The following is a 24,219-nucleotide window of genomic DNA, read 5'->3' as shown; positions in this document are numbered from 1 at the left end:
AGGTAGCTAGGACTATAGTTGCGAACCACTACACCTGGCTAATTTCTGTATTTTTTGTGGAGATGGGGTTTCACCATGTTGCCCAGGCTGGTCTCAAACTGCTGGGCTCAAGCGATCTGCCTGCCTGCCTTGGCCTCCCAAAGTGCTGGGATTACAGGTGTGAGCCACTGCACCTGGCTGAGCTTCTTGAATTTGGATGTCCATTTTCTTTCTCAGATTTGGGAAGTTTTAGGCTATTATTTCTTCAGTTAAGCTCTTTGTGCTCTTCTCTCTCCCTTCTCCTTCTGGAACTTCCCTAATGGATATATTGGCCTACCTGATGGTGTTCCATAAGTTCCTTAGGCTTGCTTCATTTTTCTTTATTCTTTTTCTCTTTTGCTCCTCTCAGTTGATCATTTCAAATGACCTGTCTTTAGCTTTGCTGATTCTTGCTTCTGCTTGATCAAGTCTGCTGCTGAACTTTTCTAGTGAATTATTTTCTTTAGTTATTGTATCCCTTTTTTTTTTTTTTTTTGAGACAGGGTCTCACTCTGTTGCCCAAGCGGGAGTGCAGTGGCATGATCTTGGCTCACTGCAACCTCTACCTCCCAGGCTCAAGGGATCCTCCCACCTTCGCCTCTCAAGTAGCTGGGACTATAGTTGTGAGCCACCATGCCCGGCTGGCTTCTGTTTCTTTAGGATCAGTTGCTGGTGATTTACTTTAATCCTTTGATTGGGCCATGTTTCCCTGTTTCTTCATATGTCTTATTAATTCTTGTTGGAATTTAAGCATTTGTAAAAACAGCAACTTCTCCCAGTCTTTATAGACTGGCTTCATACAGCGGAAGAACTTCATCAGTCAGTCCAGCTAGAGATTCTGTGGGCCTCTCAAACCTTTTCTGGGGATGCATCTCTCTGGGCTTGTGCACGTAATTTCCCAATTAGAAAAGTTTGCTGGTTTTTATCAGGAGCTCATAATTTCTTGCTGCTTCCATTGTCTGTTTGCAGTGATGCAGGTTTTCTGGTGCTGCAACAAGCTGGTGAGTTGTCTCAAGGGCCCCCATCTATCCAAAGTATGCTAGTTCTCTGTCAGCATTCAGAGTCACACAAAACAGAAACCAGTCCCTTGGGAAGTTTCCTCAAAAAGCTGGAACATTAGATGTAAATTCCATTCTTTTCATTCCCTCCCATGGAAGAAGCCATGAGTTGGGCATTTTTTTATGATTACACTGAGCTGTGATGGCTTGTGGAGAAAGGACTATCATGAGTGAAGGCAATGGCTTCTTACCTGTTTCCATGCAGCTGTTTTTGGCTTTGCACTTGCCTGGGGTACTGTGATTTCTTTTTTTTTTTTTTTTTTGAGATGGAGTCTCGCTCCCATTGCACAGGACAGAGTGCAGTGGTGCGATCTTGGCTCACTGCAACCTCTACCTCCTGGGTTCAAGCGATTCTCCTTCCTCAGCCTCCCAAGTAGCTGGGATTACAGGCATGCACCATCACACCCGGGTAATTTTTGTATTTTTAGTAGAGATGGGGTTTCACCATGTTGGCCAGGCTGGTCTTGAACTCCTGACCTCAGGTGATCCACCCACCTCAGCCCCGCAAAGTGCTAGGATTACAGGTGTGAGTGACTGTGCCCAGCTTCTGTGACTTCTTACTTGATTTTTGGAGTTCTCATAAAGGCATTTTAAACTGTATGTTATTGTTAAGTAAGTGTCTATGTATTTTTTAGTGACAGGGTCTCATTCTGTCACCCAGGTTGGAGTGCAATGGCACAATCATAGCTCACTGCAGGGTTGAACTCCTGGGCTCAAGCGATTCTCCTCCCTCAGCCTCACAAGTAGCTAGGACTACAGGCATTCACCACCATGCCTGGCTAGTTTATTTTTTATTTTTAAATTTTTTTGTAGAGATGAGTCTCACTATGTTGCCCAGGCCAGTCTTGAGCTTCTGGGCTCAAGCAATCCTCCCACCTCAGCCTCTCGAAGTCCTGGGATTACAGGTGTGAACTGCCATGCCCAGCCCAGTGTTTCTTTAGGGGACCAAGGTCTGTGGCTTCCTATTCCACTCTCTTGCTGACATCCCTCCAGATTCTTAATCTTTCTGAGTTGCGGGATATTTGACAATCTGACAAAAGCTGTGAAACATCTTTTACCTAGAAAAAATACACAAACAGAAATTATGGGATATGAATTTTGAGAGAATGATATGCCCTCACACGCACAGGAATATATCACATGCACATGAATATATAGCTATTCACGAAGCCTGGTTTAAAAATCTTGATACAGTCTGTGCAGTAAAGCATTAAATCAGCAGGCTTGGGTTACTTAAGCCCTGCATATTCCAAATAATGGCCTGGCCCTTGACCAGCTTCTGGGAGATAACTTCTGAAGCTTGGAATATCCCGCCTGATAAGAGTGTCTTTGTAAGCCTGAGGCCTTGGGCCACACTGCATCTGTTTGTCCAGGTAGATTATGCTAACAATGTGATTTATAGTGAATGCCTATTTTTGTATGCCTGAAATCCTGGGCCACACAGTATCAATACAACCTGTGCAGCTGGAGACTGACAGCTAAGGTCATTTACACAGGGGCTGCATACCTATATGACTGCCTCCAGTTAAAATCCTGAACACTGAGACTCAAGTGAGCTTCCCTGATTGGCAACAATTTGCACAGTGTCACACATCATTACTCAGAGCATTAAACACTGTCTGTGAGACTAGTAGAGGACAGCTGAAAGCTTATGCCTGGTTTCTCCTGGGCTTTGCCTTATGTGCCTTTTCCCTTTGCTAATTCGAATCTGTATCCTTTCATTATAATAAACCATAACCATAAGTTTAATGGAGTCCTATGACTCCTAGTGAATTACTGAACCTGAGGGTGATCTTGGGGACTCTTGACATAGTTCAAATCATTCACATGGAACTAGCCAAATTGTCATAACCACTACAGCAATTAGGCCACATGTCTCTCAGCAGCCAAAACAAAAGTTCATTCGAACAAACATTTAATGAATGCTTATCATTTGCTAAGTGCTAGGAGAGTACAAAGACTTGAAGATAAATATGTTCATGCGTTGAGCTACAGCCTTGGCATAGGTCTCTCCGGCGTTCAAAATATAAGTGGGACCTCATGTACCTAGGAGGTATTCTTTTCTTTCTTGTTGCTTCCAGTTTCTCTCACCGAACACATCATTCTGTGTCAGGCCATGCTTAAAAGGAATTCTTTTTGTTTGCAAAGTAATGATTTTTTGAGGGGTTTTGTCTTAATTTTTGAAATGTTTATTTTTAAAAGTCAGGTCTATTGAGGCATAATTTATATATAGTAAAATTCACCCTTTATAAGTATATAATTCTATGAGTTTTGGCAAATGTATACAATCATGTAATCACCACCATATCAAGATACAGAACATTTCTGTCACCCTGAAAAATTTCCTCATGTTCCTTTAGAGTCAAGTCTCCTCTCCTCACCCACAGTCCCTGGCAACCATTGATCTGTTTCCTGTCCCTATGGTTTTGCCTTTTCTAGAATGTCATATAAGTGGAATCATATGGTATGTACTCCTTTGTGTTTGCCTTTTTTTTTTTTCAACTGACCACAGTGCTTTTGAGATTCATCCATGTTGTTGCATGTATCACTTGTTTGTTCCTTTCCATTGCTGGGTAGCTTTCCATTATGTGGATGTGCCACAGTTCGTTTATCCATACACCAGTTGTTAGACATTTGGATTGTTTCTAGTTTGGGGCTACTTTGAATTAGGCTACTATGAGCATTCACATTCAGGTGTTTGTATGGATATGCTTTCATTTCTCTTGGATAAATACCTAAAAATAGGATTGCTATGTCAAATGGACGAGTATGTTTATAAGAGATTGCCTATTGTTTTTCCAAATGGCTTTACCATTTTGTATTTCTACCAGCAATGTATGAGATTTCCAGTTGTTACTCCTGCTCATCACCACTTAGTATTATCGATCTTTTCTTTTTCTTTTTTTTTTTTCCCAAGACAGAGTCTCACTCTGTCGCCCAGGCTGGAGTGCAGTGGTGAGCTCAGCTCACTGCAACCTCTGCCTCCCGGGTTTAAGCAACTCTCCTGCCTCAGCCTCCTGAGTAGCTGGGATTACAGGCATGTCCTACCACGCCTGGCTAATTTTTGTATTGTTAGTAGAGATGGGGTTTCACCATGTTGTCCAGGCTGATCTCGAACTCCTGGCCTCAGGTGACCCGCCCGCCTCAGCCTCCCAAAGTGCTGGGATTACAGGCATGAGCCACCGCGCCTAGCCTTTGTTTTGTTTGTTTGTTTGTTTTTGAGACACAGTTTCACTCTGTCACCCAGGCTGGAGTGTAGTGTCACAATCTCAGCTTAATGCAACCTCCACCTCCTGGGTTCAAGTGATTCTTGTGCCTCAGCCTCTCAAATAGCTGAGATTACAGGAGTGTACCACCATGCCTGGCTAATTTTTGTATTATTAGTAGAGACAGGGTTTCACCATGTTTGCCAGGCTGGTCTCGAACTCCTGAGCTCAAGTGATCTGCCCATTTCAGCCTCCCAAAGTGCTGGGATTACAGGTGTGAGCCATTGCACCTGGCCAGCAGTTTATTTTAAAGTCAAACTATAGGACCCAGCAATTCCACATCCAGGAATATGCTCAAGAAAAATTAGTTTGTATGTCCACCAAAAGTCTTGTACAAGAATGTTCATAGCCACTTAATTACTAATAGCCAAAAACTTGACAAAATCCAAATATCCATCAAGAAAAACTAGAACAATTTGTGATATAATCAGACAATGGAATACCACCAGCAATAATAAAAGTAAAAAAATTTAGTAATATGCAGAACAGCATGGATGAATCTCAGAAACTTTATGCTGAGATTTTTTTAAAAAGCCAAATAAAAAAGTATATGATTCCATTCATATGACATTCAGAATCAAGCAAAACTAATCTACGGTGGTAGAAATCAGAATAATGGTTACCTCCAGAGGACTAGGTATTGATTCAGTAAGGTACAAGGGGTCCTTCCAGGGTGAAGGAAATGGTCTATATGTTGACGTGGGTGAAGGTTTCATGGTGTATACATATGTAAAAATTAATTGAATTGTACATTTAAGACTTGTGCATTTTACTGTATATAAATTATACCTCACTTTTAAAACACTTTTAATAAAAAAATTACTATGGACCCCTAAAAATCCTGTGTTTATTTAACAGCTATCACATTTTATCATATTAGCCAGGCACAGTGGCTCATACCTCTAATCCCAGCACTTTGGGAGGCTGAAGGAGGAGGATCACTTGACCCCAGGAATTCAAGACCAGCCTATCAACATAGTGAAAGCCCATCTCTACAAAAAATGTAAAAATTAGCCAGGCACGATGGTGTGTGCCTATACTCCCAGCTAGTCACGAGGCTGAGGTAGGAGAATCACTTGAGCCCAGGGGTTTGAGACTGCAGTGAGCTCTGATCACACCACTGCACTTTAGCCTGAGTGTGAGAGTAAGACCCTGTTTCTAAAAAAAAAAAAAAAAAAAATTACCATATTATAAATTGAAATGGACAAACTTTATTTTTATTTTATTATTATTATTATTTTTAAAATAGTCTTGTCTTTCACCCAGGCTGGAGTACAGTGGCGCAATCTCGGCTCACTGCAATCTCCACCTCCTGGGCTCAAGCAATTCTCCTGCCTCAGCCTCCCAAGTAGCTGAGATTACAGGCGTGTGGCACCACACCTGGCTGATTTTTGTATTTTTAGTAGAGACAGGGTTTTGCATGTTGGCCAGGCTGGCCTTGAACTCCTGACCTCAAGTGATCCACTCATCTTGGCGTCCCAACATGCTGGGATTACAGGTGTGAGCCACAGCACCCAGCCCAAAATAGAGAAACTTTAAAATATTTAACTCATTTAGAAATAACAATAATAAACTCATTACACATTAACATGACATTTTAATGAAAAATAACTATATTGTATAAAACAAAAAAATAATGAGAAGAATGTCATTGTTTTACATCTTTGCAAATTTCTTTAATGTCTGGTTCAAAAGAAGACAGCTGGATTCTTAAACCAACTTCTGCATTTAATTTTTTAAGCTCTCACATGTCACTCAGTGTTTGGAAACTCCACTGTACCTTTGAAAGAGAAAGCAAGTGAAAAGACAAATAACCGGTTATTATTATTATTATCTTCCTTTTTTTTTTGAGATGGAGTCTCGCTCTGTCACCCAGGCTGGAGTGCAGTGGTGCGATCTCAGCTCACTGCAAGCTCTGCCTCCCAGGTTCAAGCTATTCTCCTGCCTCAGTCTCCCTAGTAGCTGGAACTACAGGCGCCCGCCACCACGCCTGGCTAATTTTCATGTTTTGAGTAGAGATGAGGTGTCACCATGTTGGCCAGGCTGGTCTCGAACTCCTGACCTCAAGTGATCCTCCCACCTCAGCCTCCCAAAGTGATGGGATTACAAGAGTGAGCTACCGCACCCGGCCTATTATTATTATTAAAATAATTTAGACCTCATGAACGTCTGAATGAGTCTCAGAGCCTGTAAGGTCCCTCCTCACCACACACTGGGAACTGCTGCTCTGATATGCCCCCCACCAGGCTACTTTTTTGCATTTTTCTAGAAAAGAAATAAAATACCCACATGTAGAATGGGGTTCATGTTAGCTACTATTTTTTATACCGCTTCCTAGTACCTTTCTCATTTTCCACAGTTCTACCTCTGCCTCCCCTATATTTTCCAGGTTCAACAGCTTCGGAGAGCAGGACATCTTTTCCTCTCAGCCTGGCCCTCTGCAATAGAGGCCATAAACAGGCCAGTAGTGAAAGCTACAGGACATGTGAGCATGGCAGGGGCTGAGCTCCATTTTAAGGTAACCTCCATCACTCTCTTCTCTCTTACATGTAATATCACCATAATTTGCTGCTGGAATTAGTCTTTGTCTTAACAAATGTATTCACACATGTATCTTGCATCCAATTTTTTTTTTATTTTTGAGACAGGGTCTTGCTCTGTCACCCAAGCTGTAGTGCAGTGGCACAATCTCAGCTCACTGCAACCTCCGCCTTCCAGGTTCGAGCAATTCTCCTGCCTCAGCTTCCCCAGTAGCTGGGATTACAGGCGTGCAGCACTCTGCCTGGCTAATTTTTGTATTTTTTGTAGAGACAGGGTCTCACCATATTGGCCAAGATAGTCTTGAACTCCTGACCTCAGGTGATCCACCCTCCTCGGCCTCCCAAAGTGCTGGGATTACAGGCGTGAGCCACCGTGCCTGGCCCTTGCATCCAATTATAAAGTATGACTGTCACTACAGAAAGTTCTCTCATGTTTCTTTTTTTTTTTTGAGACGGAGTCTCGCTCTGTTGCCCAGGCTGGAGTGCAGTGGCGAGATCTTGGCTCACTGCAAGCACTGCCTCTCGGGTTCATGCCATTCTCCTGCCTCAGCCTCCCGAGTAGCTGGGACTACAGGTGCCCGCCACCACGCCCAGCTAATTTTTTGTATTTTTAGTAGAGACGGGGTTTCACTGTGTTAGCCAGGATGGTGTCAATCTCCTGACCTCGTGATCCGCCCGCCTCAGCCTCCCAAAGTGCTGGGATTACATGCATGAGCCATCATGCCCGGCTGTTTCTTTTCAATCAAACTCTGTTCCTACCACACCACCAGAGGCAGTGTGGTAGAATAATAATAATACATTAATAAAAATTAATCCCAGAATATTTTAACTAATCTCCAGTGAAATTCTTTGTAAATTTATTTGGGACCAGGCATGGTGGCTCAGGCCTGTAATCCCAGCACTTTGGGAGGCCAAGGCAGGAGGATTGCTTGAACCCAGGAGTTGAAGACCAGCCTGGGCAACATGGCAACTCCCCATCTCTACCAAAACAAATTTTTTAATTAGCCAGGTGTGGTGGTGTGCTCCTGTAGCTGTGGTGCCAGCTACTTGGGAAGCTGAGGCAGGAAGATCACTTGAGCCCAGGGAGTCAAGGCTGTGGTGAGCCATGTTCATGCCACTGCACTCAAGCCTAGGTGACAAACTGAGACCCTGTCTCAAAAAAAAAAAAAAAAAATTTGGGAAATCTCTGGATTTCTTAGGTCTACTGTTCTTGGTTACAGAATCTATAGAAGTCACAAAAATTTTCCAGTCTTTTCTTAGATAATAATAGATATTTTGGTTTTTTTCTTCAAGTTATTCTAAATTATGAAACAGGAGGACTGCTCTTCAAACTGTAGAACAGGTATTCATCAAAAGCTTTTTATTTCCATACTATTGAATTGCTTGGATCTAAGGAAGAATATATTTAATGGGCAAAAGTCTCAAAAGAAAAAGCAGGTCACTATTGCTGTTTCCCGTTTATCAATAGTGCAGCTCAGCAAAGCTCACATCGTATTGTGCAAGGTGAAAAGAACCCTCTCAGGGTTCCAAGTTGCAGGATATGATTAAAGCCTAGTGACAATAAACCAAGCTTGCCTCAGGGCCTATTTCCCAGACAGTCCTTTTCAACATCAGTACTCAAGGCAGATCAGAACCTTTCAGAGGTAGGGGAAATACATCCTGCAGTGCTTAATTGTACACCCCTTGAGGCCTGCAGATAAACTCCCTTATCAAAAGAAGGCTTGAGTCCCCAACAAGTATTGAGTGGCTCCATTATTTCTTCCTCTTTCCCACGAAAATGGTTTTTCAGTGCAGAGGATAATTCTGCACACATTTATCAGTCCTGGCATGGACCTAACCCGGTGGAGCACATGTGGATGAAACACGTGATGTCCAATTTCAAGGGGTTTACAGTATATGTAGTTCTCTGTTTTGTGGGGAGTGCAGGTAGATAATGACTCCAACTAAGAGGTCAGGCAGGGTGGGGAGGGGACTTGTGGAAGACGGAAGGTGTGAACTAAGCCGTGAAAGATGGGTAAGATTTTTGACAAACATGAATGAGAATAAAGAGCCAACCATTTTTCAATACCGCAGCCCAAGTGATCTTTCTGAAGCACACATCTAACTATTCCATTTCCCTCTTTAAAGCCATTGGGGATGAGAAACATCAACGCCCACTTTGTTTTGTGAGATAATGGTGCCCAGCACACAGTGAGTAAGGAAACTGAGGCTCAGGGTGGGGCCACTTTGTCTCCAAAGCCAACGAGTTAATGGCAGAATCATATTAGAACTCAGGGCCCCTGGGGTCACTGCTCTCCAGCACCTCAACAGCCATTCTTGGCTGAACTCACTGAGCAAAATCAAGATGCCAGCAGGACTGTGTTCCTTTCTGGAGGCCCTTGGAGATAATCCATTTTCTTGCCTTTTCCAGCTTCTAGAGGGTGCCCACCTTCTTTGGCTTATGGTTCCTTCTTTCCTCTTTAATGGCTGGTTGAGTCCCTCACACATCACATCACTCTGACACTAACCCTTCTGCTCTCCTCTTAGGCTTGCAAGGACCCTTGTGATTACATTGGTCCTACCCAGATTACCTAGGATAATCTCCCATCTCAAAGTCCTCATCTTAATCCCATCTGCAAGGTCCCTTTTGCAATTTAAGATAACATATTCAACAGGTTCCAGGAATGAGAATGTGGACATCTTTGGAGAGCCATTATTCTGCCTACCACAGATAGAACCTGGCCGTTACTACCAAGGGTTGGAATGAGGATCATTCTGGGACTGCTGCAAGAGGCTGGAAACTGGAACCAAGTGCTACTTTCATGGTAACAAGCCAATGCTGGAACGACACTGACTGAAGCATCAAGCAAAACAGGAAGGAGCAACTCCTTCTACCCTCCTCCTGGCTTCGAGTCTCTCTCTAGCTCCCCTTGTTGGCAGGACCTATCAGAAGGCCAGCTGGCTAAGGAGGACTATAGTTTCGCAGTTTCAATTCCAGCATCCCAGAGCTGAATATAGAAGTATGGGTTGGAAGCCGAGAGATGGTAGCTTAGTAACTGATAAAGATGCCACTAAAAAATTCAGTTTAAACAAGTGACAGCCTGTGATTATATTACATTTAATAAAAAGTTCAAAGCTCCAATATATAATGTTTTTTATAAACCAGTAAGAAAAATCAACCCAATAAAAGTGGGCAGATAAGAACGAAAAATTCACGGGTACTGTCTTGTCCTGTCCAGTCCCATCCCGCCGCCATGTCTGCCAGCCATGAGCTCCACGCAGTTCAACAAGAGCCCCTCATACGGGCTGTCGGCTGAGGTCAAGAACCAGCTTCTGTCCAAATATGACCCCCAGAAGGAGGCAGAGCTCCGCAGCTGGATCAAGGGACTCACCAGCCTCTTCATCGGCCCCGACTTCCTGAAGGGCCTGAAGGACGGGATTATCTTATGCACACTCATGAACAAGCTACAGCCAGGCTCAGTCCCCAAGATCAACCACTCCATGCAGAACTGGCACCAGCTAGAAAACCTCTCCAACTTCCTCAAGGCCATGGTCAGCTACGGATGAACCCCGTGGACCTGTTCAAGGCCAACGACCTGTTTGAGAGTGGAAGTATGACGCAGCTGCAGGTGTCTCTTCTTGCCCTGGTGAAAAAGGCCAAGACTAAGGAGCTGCAGAGCGGGGTGGACACTGGCATCAAGTACTTGGAGAAGCAGGAGTGGAATTCTGACAACCCCCCGTGAAGGCTGGCCAGTGCATCCTCGGGCTGCAGATGGGCACCAACAAATGCGCCAACCAGTCAGGGATGACCGCATATGGCATGAGGAGACATTTCTACAACCCCAACAACTACATCCTGCCCACTATGGACCACTCGATCATCAGTGTCCAGATGGGTACAAATAAATGTGTCAGCCAGGTGGCCATGACGGTTTCTGGGATGCGGTGGCACATCTATGACACCAAGCTGGGAACCGACAAGTGTGATAACTCCTCCATGTCCCTGCAGATGGGTTACACACAGGGCACCAACCAGAGTAGCCAGGTCTTGGCCTGGTCCAGCAGATATACGACCCCAAGTACTGCCCGCAAGGCACAGTGGGGGCTCCCTCAGGCGCTGGTGACTGCCTGGGCCCCAGGGATGTCCCTGAATATCCCCCTTACTACCAGGAGGAAGCTGGTTACTGAGTCTTCCAGCATGCTCTCTCCCCACATCATCTCCCCGTCTGGGTTTTTGGGTTTTTCTGTGTTTTCATCTCTTTTTTCTCTTAACCTGTTCAGTGCTGCCAATCAACCGAGGGTCTGTGAGTGGCAGCATGGGATCAGGCAGCAGGGCTTTTTTCCCCCTTGCCTTGGTCCTTCACAGGACTGAGCCACCAGGCTGTGGGGGAAGGAGTCAAAGCCATATCCCGTTAAGTGTAGGGTGAGGGTCCCTGTTGGCACGTCCAGGCTGTGGACCAAACAAACTGTGCTGGGGGGAAGAGACCTGGGCTTGGAGGGAACTGGTCCCCGAAGGTTTCCAGTTGCCTCTCCTTTTCCCCCTTTTGTCAGCTGATCAGTTTGTGGTTTCTGTACCCGCTAAAGTTTCAGAAAGTATTAACAAAAGAAAAATACATTTTTTTCTTCCAAGGAATGGGGCAGGGACAGTGGAGAGGGTGCTGGGAAATGAGTCCCTTGGGAAAGGGGGCCTGGCCATGATACTAAATATCTCAGGCTCCCAAGTGGCTGGATTTCCCTAGGACCCTCAGACCAACAGACCTCAGACCCTTAGACCTGCCCCAGGGCTCGATGGGGAAAGTGAGGCCTATACAAGGAAGTGGAATTCTGAGTTGTTCAGGCTAAGCCTGACCCCCTCTCCATGCTAACTCCCCACACTGTGGCCTCAGTAGGTTTTGTTGTTGTTGTTGCCCAGCCTGGAGTGCAGTGGCGTGATCTTGGCTCACAGCACCTCCACCTCCTGGGCTCAAGGGATTCTCCTGCCTCAGCCTCCCAAGTAGCTGGGACTGCAGGTGCTCCACCACACCTGGCTAAATTTTGTATTTTTAGTAGAGACGGGGTTTCACCATGTTGGCCAGGCTGGTCTCAAACTCCTGGCCTCAGGTGATCTGCCTGCCGTGGCCTCCCCAAGTGCTGGGATTACAGGCATGAGCCACTGCACCTGGCCCCTCAGTAGGTTTTAAAGAGCCCCCAGCCCTCCTTCTCCCTTTCTTGGCCTGACCAGCTATACTGCTCCATCTCCCCTGGCCACATGCCCCGCCAAGTACTGCACAGGGACCCACACCCAGGGGCCCTGCTCCATGAGATAATGTGAAATACGACTGTGGACCAAATGCAATAAAACATCTGTTTGTAAGAAGAGAAAAAAAAGAAAAAAGAAAAATTCACAATGGCCAATAAACATATGAAAATATTCTTAATCCCATTAGTGAGCAGGGAAATGCCTTAGGGCCTAGATGCAAGAGAAGGAGGTCATTCTTTTTGTTTAGAAGTTAATCTTAATCCTTCATTTTGGCACAGCTGAAACACAAATTGGCACACCAAGAATTAATGGATCAATGAAGAGCAAGAGTTCTCCGGGTAGGAAATAAGAAGACTGGAACATGAGCATACAAACCATGCTAAAGGAAGAGCCTTCTTGGGCAATGTCCATATATATGGAATTAAATCTTCAGAAGATCAGTCCATGCAGTTCATGGACTCTGCTCATTGCAGAGCTCTCAGTTCAGAAACAATAGCCACTTTCGAGAGCACTACTGGAGAGGTAGCTCAGCTCACTCTTGAGAACCCCAGGCCAGTCCCGTTTCCCACAAGCCAGCTGTAATAAGAAGGAGTAAGTCTGGGGTGTGGGGTATTAAGTAGGGCACAGGGCCAGGAAAAACAAGTTAGAGAGTCTCTAGGCACTGGTGAGTCATGTTGATCATATGATAGATCAATGTCAAATGAGGTAAAATAAATGACTAAAGTGCACTTCTAGGCTAGCACATAGTTGTGGCAAGAGGAGTTTGTCTTCTTTTATCTTATTCCCAAACCAGCACGATTTGTCTTCAGTGACCCTTACAGCATTCTTTGTGCTGACAATGAGTGGGTCAGCTTGGTCTTTTCTGGAGGATAGATGAAGAGCTAAAAGTATCCAAAAGAAACCTGAAGTATAACAAAAACCTGAAGCCTGAGGACATTTTTCTTGTATGTCAAAGTCCTAATTTTAGACCCAATTGAAGGCTCATTATCCAACATATTACAGTACGGAATTGTAACTCTGCTGCATCTAGAAGGAACTGTCCATCACCAGAAAGAAAACAGCCTGCTCAGTCAATCTTCAACATTCATGGATTCCGGTGATGGCAAAAGTGTTTCCTGACTTTCACAGTCAGTTGCTTTTTGATCTCTCTTTTGAGTCACCCTCAGAGGATACCTGGGTACCCATTTCTCTTTCTGGTTACTCTCCTCTTTCTCCATCCACTACCCACCCCACCCCTACCCTGAGTCCTCGTTCCAGTCTTGACTGTAGGAACAGTCCTGGGCCTTCTTCTAAATGTAGCATAAACCAGACCAACAAACCTTTCTCTTGAGGGTTCTGATAGTCCCCAGCCATCCTTCCATGACTTATGCTAACCGGCTCTCTCTTTCTCCGGGTAAAAAGGGCAAGGAACAAAAGAATTCTGTGAAACAGGAAATCCTTTTCTTCCACAAAGTCAAACCAGATACTAGACTTTTGGGTTGGACATAAGTTCATTTGCATGTTTGGATGCTGCTATGCTTTTATGCTTCAGAAGCTAGGCTGAGATTACAGGTTGAGTGTCCCTTATCCAAAATGCTGGGACCACAAGTGTTTTGGATTTTGGATTTTTTCAGATTTTGGAATCTTTGCATTATCCTTAATAGTTCAGCATCCCTAATCTGAAAATCTGAAATCCAAAATGCTCCAATGAGCATTTCCTTTGAGCATGTCAGTTCTCAAAACATTTCAGATTCTGGATTGGGGATGCCGAACCTGCAATAAATTGCTCCTGCCTTCGTCTCCCCATGGGTTCTATGTTGTATTTAAGCTGCCCTCCCTCCCTTCCTGTAACTGTGAGTGCCAAAGCAACTCAGATATGCCTCCACTCTAAGCTATAAAGAAATAATTAGCCACAGTTAATGGCCCATAATTTGTTATTTCTGTATCCTGTTCCTCAGGGTTCCCTCCTAAATTATTATCCAGGAAGAAACATACAACTACACATAAAACTGTATTTCATAGAAACAAAAAAAAATGAGCTCCTTTTTTTTGCTTTGTCTCCCTGTGATTTGAAGCAGTTGGACTTCCTAGATGGAAATGAGGTTCATTGCCATGGATGGGAAAGGCTGCCACACGTTGGTTTGCCTCATTGTGCTGCAGACATACGTACAGGACCGACTATATCATTTGTGGGAGGGACCTAGTGAAAAATGAAAGTGTGGGGCCCTTTGTTTAATATGTTAGGAATTTCAAGACTGCAACAGAGGAGCATTAAATGGAAGGTGGGCCCTTCTGAGTGTGGGGCCATGTGTAACTGCAGAGGCTGCACACCTATGAAGCCAGCTCTGCACTCAGAGAATGGTCTCAGGAGTAGAAAGATGAAGGGAACTCCACCCTGAGAAGGTCAGGAGAAAGTACGGGTGAGGTGTGGCCAAGGACAGTGTCCTCTAGGTGGTTCTCTGAAATGCAATCTGCTTGGCATTGGATATTGGAGGGCCCAAGGATCAGAGGTACAGGTATACATGAGGACGCTGGAAGGAAGCAGGGCAAAGGGTGTAAGAATGCTGGGATTGAAGGAGGGGTGGCACAGAGCGGGAGTTCTAGGCATGGAATCATCTTGTTTTGTTTTCATTTAATCAACCCATTTCTTTCTTTCTTTTTTTTTTTTTTACTGAAGTAGAATGTATCAAATTCAGATGAATGACCTTTCTCCTTCCAAATCTGCTCTTCCCGTTTCTTCATCTTGGTGAATGTGAATCACTGTCCTCCTAGTTGATCAAGGCCGAAGCTGGGAGTTGTCTCTGATTGATCCCTCCCTAAGTCCATAGAACATCAGTTCTATCATCATGCCTCTCTTGAGCCCACACATCTACTTGCTCCATAACCAGTGAAACCACCGTCATTCCTGACCATGACTGTGGCAGCAGCCTCCTTGCTTACAGCTTCTGAATCACCTAGACTGGAGTTTAAGTCCTCATTCTGCCACATGTTAGCTGAGTGAGCTTGGGCTGGGCTCTTTACCCCTCTGTGCCTCAGTTTCCACATCTGTAAAATGGGAATAATAATACCTATCATAAAGCATGGTTGTCAGGGCTAAAGGAAATGAAGACTTGGCTGAGTGTCTTCCGTCTTGTTCCCTCTCCATCCCTCAGGCCTTCAGTGAAACATTCCTTCCCTTGTCTGACTTGCTCAGTGCAGGTTCCCACAGGCTGCCAGCCTGCTCTGCAGCCTTCATCACACTTCCCTGTCTTCTCTCAGCACTCTTCTCCATGAGGACAAGGATCCTGGTTTCTATGGCCAATGTCCATCTGACACAGAGTAAGAGTTCACCTTGCTATGTGACTGACACTCTCACATAGAATTAAACGTTCCCAGGCATGGACTCCCTGTAAACTTTCCCCTAACTGTAAGTAAGTGAGCAGGTGACCATGTGACAGAAACAAATGACGAAGACCAAGACTATCCCACCAGATATTAAATTAAACCTGGGGCACTGGAATGGCTCATCAGAGCAGATCCCTCTGTAAGAAACAGACCTAGGTCAGGTAAGGCCCCCAAGGAAGCCAGGAAACTGGGTGCTCCAGGTCAACACAGCCAAACTCCCCAGAGAACACAGTGGGGCTGGGGCCGGGATGTGACAGCCTGGGACAGGGAGACACCCCAGAGGAAGGAATAAAGGTGGGACCCCTGAGTGGTGGGCCATCCCTTTGTCCTCAGGCCCTGGAAGCTCCCCATCCAATGCTCCCCACTGAGGCCAATAGGGTAAGAGGTGTGCACACTAGGGGGTTTGTGCCCTGAGCCAGTCAAGGCAGAGTGGGGGGGATGGGGTGCTAGGGTTTTTTTTTTTTTCATGAAATAACATATATGTAGGAAAACACATCAAACATATCTGTAGGGGTTGCTGAATTATAAACCCACTACTCCAATCAAGACCTGGAGCATCCCTAGCACTCTAGATCCTCCCCAACCTGTTCTCTACATCCTCCTAGAGACCACCAGGACCTCGGCTTTTGTAGTTACCATGTTCTCGCAACCCCAAAGAATAGTTTTGTTTTGCCTGGTTTTGAACTTCTCAAAAATGGAATCATACTGCATATATTTTATTCTTTTTTCCACTCAATATTCTGTGAGATTCGTCCATGTGGCTGTATGTAACTACTTTATTGATTCGTTGCCATGTTATGTTTGTGGATAACTTTCACAAGTTCCTTATTCCTTGCCCTGTGGATGGACAGTTGTGCTGTTTCTGGCTTGTGCATTTTCCATGACTTAGTGTGAGACTTCTTCTGGATGGCTTGCAGGGGAGTGGGAGTCTGGGCTGGAAGGGAAGGTGGGGGAAGCAACAGAAGCAGCCCTGGGCATGGGGTACACAGAAGGTGGGAGGGATCTGTGGGTCAAGCAGGACTACTGAAGTGCAGAGCAGGGTTGAGGGTACCACAGAGGAAAGGGCCTCCACGTGTGCTCCTACTCTGGGACTGGACAGGAACACTCCCCACAAGGCCATAATCGGGGGGTTTAGTAGGCATGGGCACGATGCCTCTATCCTCTGGACCTGCTGCCTGACCCCATTTCCCTGTGGGGTACAGACCAGTTGTATGCAAGAGAGGCCAGTCAAGGCAGCTTATCGCAGAATGCTGCCCTTGGGGCTCAGAGGAAATACTAGAAATTGACCTCTGGTGCCGCTCCTTTCCTAGGATGGGCATCCATCGAGAGGTTTGTATTTGGGAAGTTCAGGGATCACTGGCTGCACATCCAAACACTGGCCAACATGGAGGTAAAGCGGCTGGAGCCCTGAAGGGAGGGGGTCTGCACTGCTGACCACTTGCCTAGACCTCGCCTGTGCTGGAAGCAAGGCCACCCATGGAGCCCATTTCTCGGAGACTTCAGCAGCCGAGGGCAGAGCTTCCTATTCTTGCCAGAAAACCTGTCCCTGGCAACACCCCAACCCCGGTATTTCTTGTTGGGGACTGTCCTGGCCGGAGATGGCCAAGAGTCCTTCCCACACCCTGAGAGACCTGACATATTTCCCTCTTCTCTTGGGTTTGGCAGATATGGGTAAGAGGAGGGATGCTGTTGCCTTGGAGCTGCCAGGCTGCCTGGCAGACAAGCAGGATTCCCGCTGCCTCCCGTGGAGACTACACTGGAACGCAGGTAAGGTGCTGGGAATCAGTCACAGATGTTCAAGTGCAAGCTTTGGCAAGACCATTCTTTCCACTGTAGATCAGCCAGACTTTGTAAAACATGATCTATTTCCTCACTGGATCCTCAACAGTCCCATGGGCAGATTGGACAAATATCCCCATAGGTGAGAAATTAAAGCAGAGTAGAGTGGTCAACCCCCCACCCTGTAAGTGATTGGGGGCTAGAATACAGGTCCTACAACACTGGGTCAGGGCTTTGTCTGCTGTGCACAAGCAGGCACTTGCCTAAGCAGACACTGAGCTCTAGCTTCATCATTTCATGTTTGATTTTCTATAGTACAATCAATCATAGGATCATTAGCCCCCCTGGTGTCTCTGCTGCAAATTTATCTTAAATGCCAATTTGTCCCTGCATTAGAAGGGAAGCTGTTTAGTTGAGGGAGCTCTTCCTGAGAAATGGTGTATTTTATGTTATTTTTTATTTTTTTGAGACAGAGTTTCACTCTTGTTGCCCAGGCTGGAGTGCAATGGTGCAATCTCTGCTCACTACAACCTCTGCTTCCCAGGTTCAAGCAATTCTCCCGCCTCAGCTGCCCAAGTAGCTGGGATTACAGGTGCCTGCCACCATGCCCGGCTAATTTTTGTATTTTTAGTAGGGACGGGGTTTCACCATGTTGGTCAGGCTGGTCTTGAACTCCTGACCCCAGGTGATCCACCCACCCACCTCAGCCTCCCAAAATGCTGGGATTACAGGCATGAGCCACCATGCCCGGCTGAAACAGTTAATTTTAGTGAGCAGCTGATTCCTTCTTTTTTTTTTTTTTTTTTGAGACAGAGTCTTGCTCTGTCACCCAGGCTGGAGTGCTGTGGCGTGATCTCGGCTCACTGCAAGCTCCATCCCATGGGTTCACGCCATTCTCCTGCCTTAGCCTTCCGAGTAGCTGGGACTACAGGTGCCCGCCATCACGCCCGGCTAATTTTTTGTATTTTAGTAGAGACGGGGTTTCACCGTGTTAGCCAGGATGGTCTCAATCTCCTGACCTCATGATCTGCCTGCCTCGGCCTCCCAAAGTGCTGGGATTACAGGCGTGAGCCACCACGCCCGGCCCCTGATTCATTCTTGCATTGGTGATTGCTTCATGCATGACTTACTGAGTTTTGGAAACAAACAGTCCTGTGTAAAGCCAATGAAACAGCACTAGTACTTTAACATTCAGTGTTCTTTGGAATTGCTCTTGAACCCTTCTCTGCCCTGGTTTAGGCCTTTTATCATGCAGGTGGCCTCTTACTGCTCTTTCCACCTCATCTTGCCTCGCCTCCCAGCACCCACTTTCAGTCAGCCTGGGCCCAGGAGAGACTGGGTAGCGCAGCGGTTGAGAGCGTGATTTCAGGAGGCAGAGGGCCCAGATTCAAACCATGGCTCTGCTGCTTCAACTTTCTGGGTGACCTCAGGCAAGGGGCTTAACAGGTCTACTGGCTCAGTCATCTTAGTTTCAAATGAGGCTGTCACAGTACCTCACCAGGCTAATAGGAGAATTAAATGTGTTACTCATGGAAAGTACTTGGACAGTGCCTAGCCCATAACAAATATTAACTATTATCATCTTGTTCCATTCTCTGTTCAGAAACCTCAAATACCTATAGAATTGGGACCAGTGTTTGGCCTGACATAGGAGACTTTTTTGGCCTAAGCTTTTAACAAATATTTCCTGCCTTTCCTGTTCGCTAACCTATGCCCTCTGGGTCAGATCCTGAAACCTTCCCTCTTGCTTTGGCTCACCTTGACGTCATCATATTGCCATGTGTTGATGTCACTGCTATCCCCCAAGGGGCAGGCTCCCTGCTCAGATGTACATGTACTCTCTTCTTCCTCTGAGCTATAACTCCAACTAGTCAGTATCCAAGTTCCTATAGCCACTAGTTGTGGAGAAAGCTAAAGTCATCAGACATGAAGAGTATTCTCTACACAACTCAATCACTTAGAAAAATCACTCTCCACTTAAACATCTCTCCCTCCTTAACATACTCTCCATCCACCATAGTCCAACTTTCCTGTTATGGATTGTGAGATGTTGAAAATACAACAAAACAGGTACCAAAGTACAATTTAAGTTTTGTAAAATATGCAGAATTTCACATAGTTGGTGAATGTGTTGGCAAACTGCTCAGATAAGTGTAGCCATTGGAAATAAGGATTGCAGAGAGTAGGTCCATTAACAAATGAAGGGGAAGACGACATGTCTAACCAATTAGGTGTTTCCTAGGGGGATGATGTGAATATCACAGACTAAAGAATTTAAGAGGGAAATTGAGGAAGCCCTTGACTAACTTTTCCTAAAATGACCTTGTGATTGATTACACTCTAGAAAATCAAACATGAAATAATGTCCTATTGTGCAATCATATAATTTGGGGAGGGAAATACACCTAAAATATTATTTTTAAGAATTAGCCTGGTCGGGAGTGGTGCCTCATGCCTGTAATCCCAGCACTTTGGGAGGTCAAGGCAGGTGGATCGCTTAAGGTCAGAAGTTTGAGACCAGTCAAGCCAACATGGCAAAACCCCACCTCTACTAAAACTACAAAAATTAGCTGGGTGTAGTGGTGCATGACTATAATCCCTGCTACTCAGGAAGCTGAGGCACGAGAATCTCTTGAACCCAGGAGGCGGAGGTTGTAGTGAGCCAAGATCGTGCCGCTGCACTCCAGCCTGGGCAACAGAGCGAGACTGACCCTCTCTCAATAACAACAACAACAACAAAGAATTAGCCTATAGTTGCAATTACCTTTTGTTAAAACATACTTTTAAACGAAACAGTGGGAGATACTCGTTAAAGGATACATTTCAGTTAAATAGGATTAGGTTAAAGAGCTCTATTGTACCACAAGGTGACTTAGTTAATAACAATGCATTGTATTCTTGAAAATCTCTAAGAGGGTAGACTTTAAGTGTTTCTTATCACAAAAAAATAAGTATGTGAGGTAACGCATATGTTAATTAGATCGATTTAACCATTACACAATGTATACATATTTCAAAACATACTGTATATATAATTTTGTCAATTCAAAAAAGATACTTATTTCAATAATAGTTTCATTTTGCAAGATTAAATTCAGATCAAACCTTTTTCACTATGTGCTGTATGAAACACTGGTCTCCATTTTCAATGGGTTGTCTCTAAGAGGCTTTTTCAGGTCCTGTTCTTTTTGGATGAGGGTATGAATATATTTATCTGCCTGATCATCTTCCCTAACAGGCAGCACATTCTTGAGAGCAAACAGTGCCTGAGACAGAAGTGCCATGTCATCTCATGGAATGGTAGGGGTTGGGACATGTGTGAGTCACCAGTGAAGCCTGTACAGAGACTTAGCCTTCAATGACTTACTACATGAAGGCACCACAGGCCATATCCAGAGCTGTCAGAAGCCAAGACTCTCTGTGCATGCGTTGGTTAGGGTCCTCAGCAATGAGGGGTGACAGAGTACCAAGGCAGAACAGGGCAGAGGGTTCCTGAACAGACAGCCAGGCCCTTGTTCTCAGCTTGATCTGGGCTTTTCAGGCATCAGCAGGGCCCTCTGAGGGCATGAGGTGCCTTGGAGTGCAGCAGGGTGATGCGGAAGACATGTGACTGGCAAGGGTGTTCTGGTAGGCCCAGGTAAGGAGAGGCAGAGGTCCCTCTGCCCTCACCTGGGGCAGCACACAGAAGCTATGCCCAGTGGCTTTGGGTGCTCTGGCTCATTCCTGTCCAACCAGGGTCAAAGCTTCCTACGACTGAGTGTCATAAATAGACTGACGATGGAGCTTCCCCCAGTCCCAGGAAGGATTGGTGGGGTGTCGGAATTAAATTACAATATGGAAATAAGAGGTGAACTTCCTACTTGGGGTTGAGGGATAGGAGGGCAAACTTGGCATCGGCGTTCACCCCTGCATTAGGTGCTGACTGCATCCTACAACAGGATAAAAGCGAAGAGCAGACGTTGTGGCCTCTCAGTTCGGGGGAAACTCCGAGGCATCTCTGGCTGACAAGGCTGAGCTCAGTCTTCAGGCCCAGAACTAGTCCCCAGGTTAATGCCATCGAACTGCGTGGGGGTGCAGGTGAAGCATGGCCACATAGACACGTCCAGATGGAGACGCCTGATGCTCTCGCAGTCTCCCCAGGTGCCTGAAGGAGGCCTCTAGAGACTTAGAACTGTGGTATATAACAGGCTTCCATTTTCAGCACTTTAATTTCTGCATGTCCAAGGAAGCATGTGTGGAAGGAGGGCAGAGAGCTGAGCCTCAGAGCAGTAATGCCAAGGAAGTAGGTGAGAGGGCTGCCGGCAAAGTCTCACAGGCCAACTACAGAGGCAGAAGAACTGGCAGGAGGGTTAGCAAGGTTGCAGGTTGCAGAATGGTTGCAAGAAAGAATGCTTTGGAGTGGGTCTACAGTGTGTGGCTGGTCCTTGGGGACACCCAGTGTTGGGGTGGTGAGGGGCAGCAGAAGCAGGAGGAAGAGGAAGGGGTGGTGAAGCAAAGACCGTACAGAGCTGGCCACTCTATTCGTTTCACAGTGAAGGGAAGAAGCAAGACAGGGTACTTGCTGGAGGCAGACCCTTGAAAGAATTTGCTTTGCAGGCTGGAGGACTGGACAGCTTTAGGGATAGAGGAAGGAGCCAGCCAAACAAGGTTGAAAGAAAAAGGCTGAGGCCATGGTGGATGTGGGACAAAGCCCTAGACCATCTATTCTGGCTGTCATTTTGTCACTTACTGAACCATTTCTGTTCTCTAACTCCAAAAGTGTGAGAACTTCTGGCAGAAGAACCTACACCATGGTTTACTCTGTAACAGACAACGAAAACAAGTAAAGCTTTGTTGCAGAGTATTTTTAAAAAACAAAACCAAGACAACTCACTAAAGGTGGTGAGTCAGTTACCTCTAGCAAGTGGGAATTTCACTTGTAATTGTGTACACTTTTTTTTTTCTTGAGACGGTGTCTTGCTCTGTCAACCAGGCTGGAGTGCAGTAACGCGACCTTGGCTCACTGCAACCTCCGCCTCCCGGGTTCAAACGATTCTCCTGCCTCAGCCTCCCGAGTAGCTGGGACTATAGGCGTGTGCCACCAGGCCCGGCTAAGTTTTTGTAAAGATAGGGTTTCGCCATGTTGGCCAGGCTGGTCTTGAATTCCTGACCTCAAGTGATCCGCCTCCCTCGGCCTCCCAAAGTGCTGGGATTACAGGCGTGAGCCACTGTGCCCGGCCTTGTGTATATTTTTATGTTAATGAACAGTATATTTTAAAATGCAAAATATAATTGGAAAACTCTATAGTAGAACCTTTTGTGTAGTGAAAAAAAGCCTCCAAAATGCTTCTGTAAATGAAGAGGTTCACGTACTGGGTTGCTTAAAGTCCCTTGCAGTCCCCACTTCTTGGCAGGACAAGGGAGCGCCAGGAGAGCACTTCCTGCAGCACTGCAAGCACTCAGTTCCTAGGGGCCTGGCCTGTGCCCGCTTCAGCAAAAGGAATGGTGTCTTTTTTTTTTAGATGGAGTCTCGTTCTGTAGCCCAGGCTGGAGTGTAGTGGCACGATCTTAACTCACTGCAACCTCTGCCTCCCAAGTTCAAGCAATTCTCCTGCCTCAGCCTCCTGAGTAGCTGCCACGCCTAGCTACAGCTTTCTTTTGTATTTTAGTAGAGACGGAGTTTCACCATGTTGCCCAAGCTGGTTTCGGACTCCTGAGCTGAGGCAATCCGCCCGCCTCGGCCTCCCAAAGTGCTGGGATTACAGGCATGAGCCACCATGCCCAGCCATGTGCTTCTTTTTCAGAAGGAAAACCATCTCCTTGGAGTCACTCAGCACTGGCATCTCCAGCTAGTGCCTGCAGGATGGCCTCTCGGGCATTGCCACCTCTGGTGGCTGCATGGGCCTGACCTGCTCGCTGGCCTGAATGTGCAGTGGTGCCCAGGGTCTCCAATGCCAGGAGATCACATTAAAACCTCTGGGTATTTGGAAAGGGGAAGAGAAAGTGGGGGTGTGGGACAGGAGTAAGAGCAGCACTACTGGTAGGAGGAAGAGCAGCACTACTGGTTAACAGTTGTGTCCCCACCTCCACCAAGCTTCCAAGATGTTGGTGCAGCAGGGAGAGAGGAAGCACTGCTCCGGGGCCTTTCCCCGACTCCTCCCACAGCTTCCCCTCCCTGAATCAACTTAAGGAAGGTGCGGCAGGAGGGGCTCTTAGGATGTACACGGGTTCCAGACGCGGATGCTCCCTTTTCTGGGCTGTGAATCATCCTGTCCGTGGAGAGGGACTAGCTCAGGCTGCTTGGCCCAGGGAGTGATCTCTCAGCTCCTCAGGGGGATACTGCTGCTCCAAAAGTAAGGGGGCAGGGAGAGTTCAAGCCCAACCCCCTTCCTTCCAACCCAGCTAGGATTCCTCTCTGGGGTCAGTGGCAACTGTCGAGAGGCACACCATTCTCATGGTTTCCATTTCCGTCTCCTCATCCCAGTAATAGAGGCTGGCAAGCTGACATCTTACTGTCTTCCCAAAACTAGGAGTCTCTAGTTAGGCGATAATAAGGCAGCAGCAGCTAGCTTATTACTGAATCAGATGAAAGAATCAGACCCCCAAGGAGCCAGGGGATGCAGGTTATGTCCCAAGGGCTGACAGGGACTTCTAAAGAGGGAGCTGCCCCAGTACACAGTGTATGCCAGTGGGTACCAGCACTTTCTGGGGGACTTGAAAGAACCTCCAGTTCTAAGGCTTCATATTCCAGCTGGCAAAGTGCAGCAACCACTTACTACAAACTCATGTCTATTTGAACTTGGATGACATGGCCTTAAATATGTTCGGCAACCTTGGGCTCCTCTGTCATTGGAGAGGGTGGGGAGGGCCATCTGAACGCAAGGCCTCCACTTCCTCTTCCAACCTTGGGCTCTGGGATTTATTCTTAAAGAGATGCTAAGAGCATCATAGCCTGGACCCAGGCCTCTGTGATGCAAAGGCGAGGTCCACCTGGCTCC

At 46.3% G+C, this 24,219-nt stretch overlaps 1 long non-coding RNA gene and 1 pseudogene across 1 annotated transcript in view; both read left to right on the top strand.

The window, feature by feature from the left end:
• The window catches only part of LOC129023504 (uncharacterized), a 66,296-nt gene that overhangs the window by 27,107 nt on the left and 14,970 nt on the right, over positions 1–24,219 (top strand). The window contains exons 2-3 of the long non-coding RNA XR_008496821.2: positions 6,732–6,860; positions 17,129–17,230. This is a non-coding gene — a long non-coding RNA (uncharacterized LOC129023504). The remainder of the gene's footprint in view (positions 1–6,731; positions 6,861–17,128; positions 17,231–24,219) is intronic.
• LOC129023502 (calponin-2-like) lies at positions 10,128–11,049 on the top strand (annotated as a pseudogene).

The sequence above is a fragment of the Pongo pygmaeus genome, chromosome 23 (assembly GCF_028885625.2).
Source record: "Pongo pygmaeus isolate AG05252 chromosome 23, NHGRI_mPonPyg2-v2.0_pri, whole genome shotgun sequence".
In the NCBI taxonomy this organism is placed as follows: domain Eukaryota; kingdom Metazoa; phylum Chordata; class Mammalia; order Primates; family Hominidae; genus Pongo; species Pongo pygmaeus.
The sequence above is the reverse complement of the archived record's forward strand: the minus strand, read 5'-3'. Positions and strand labels throughout refer to the sequence as shown.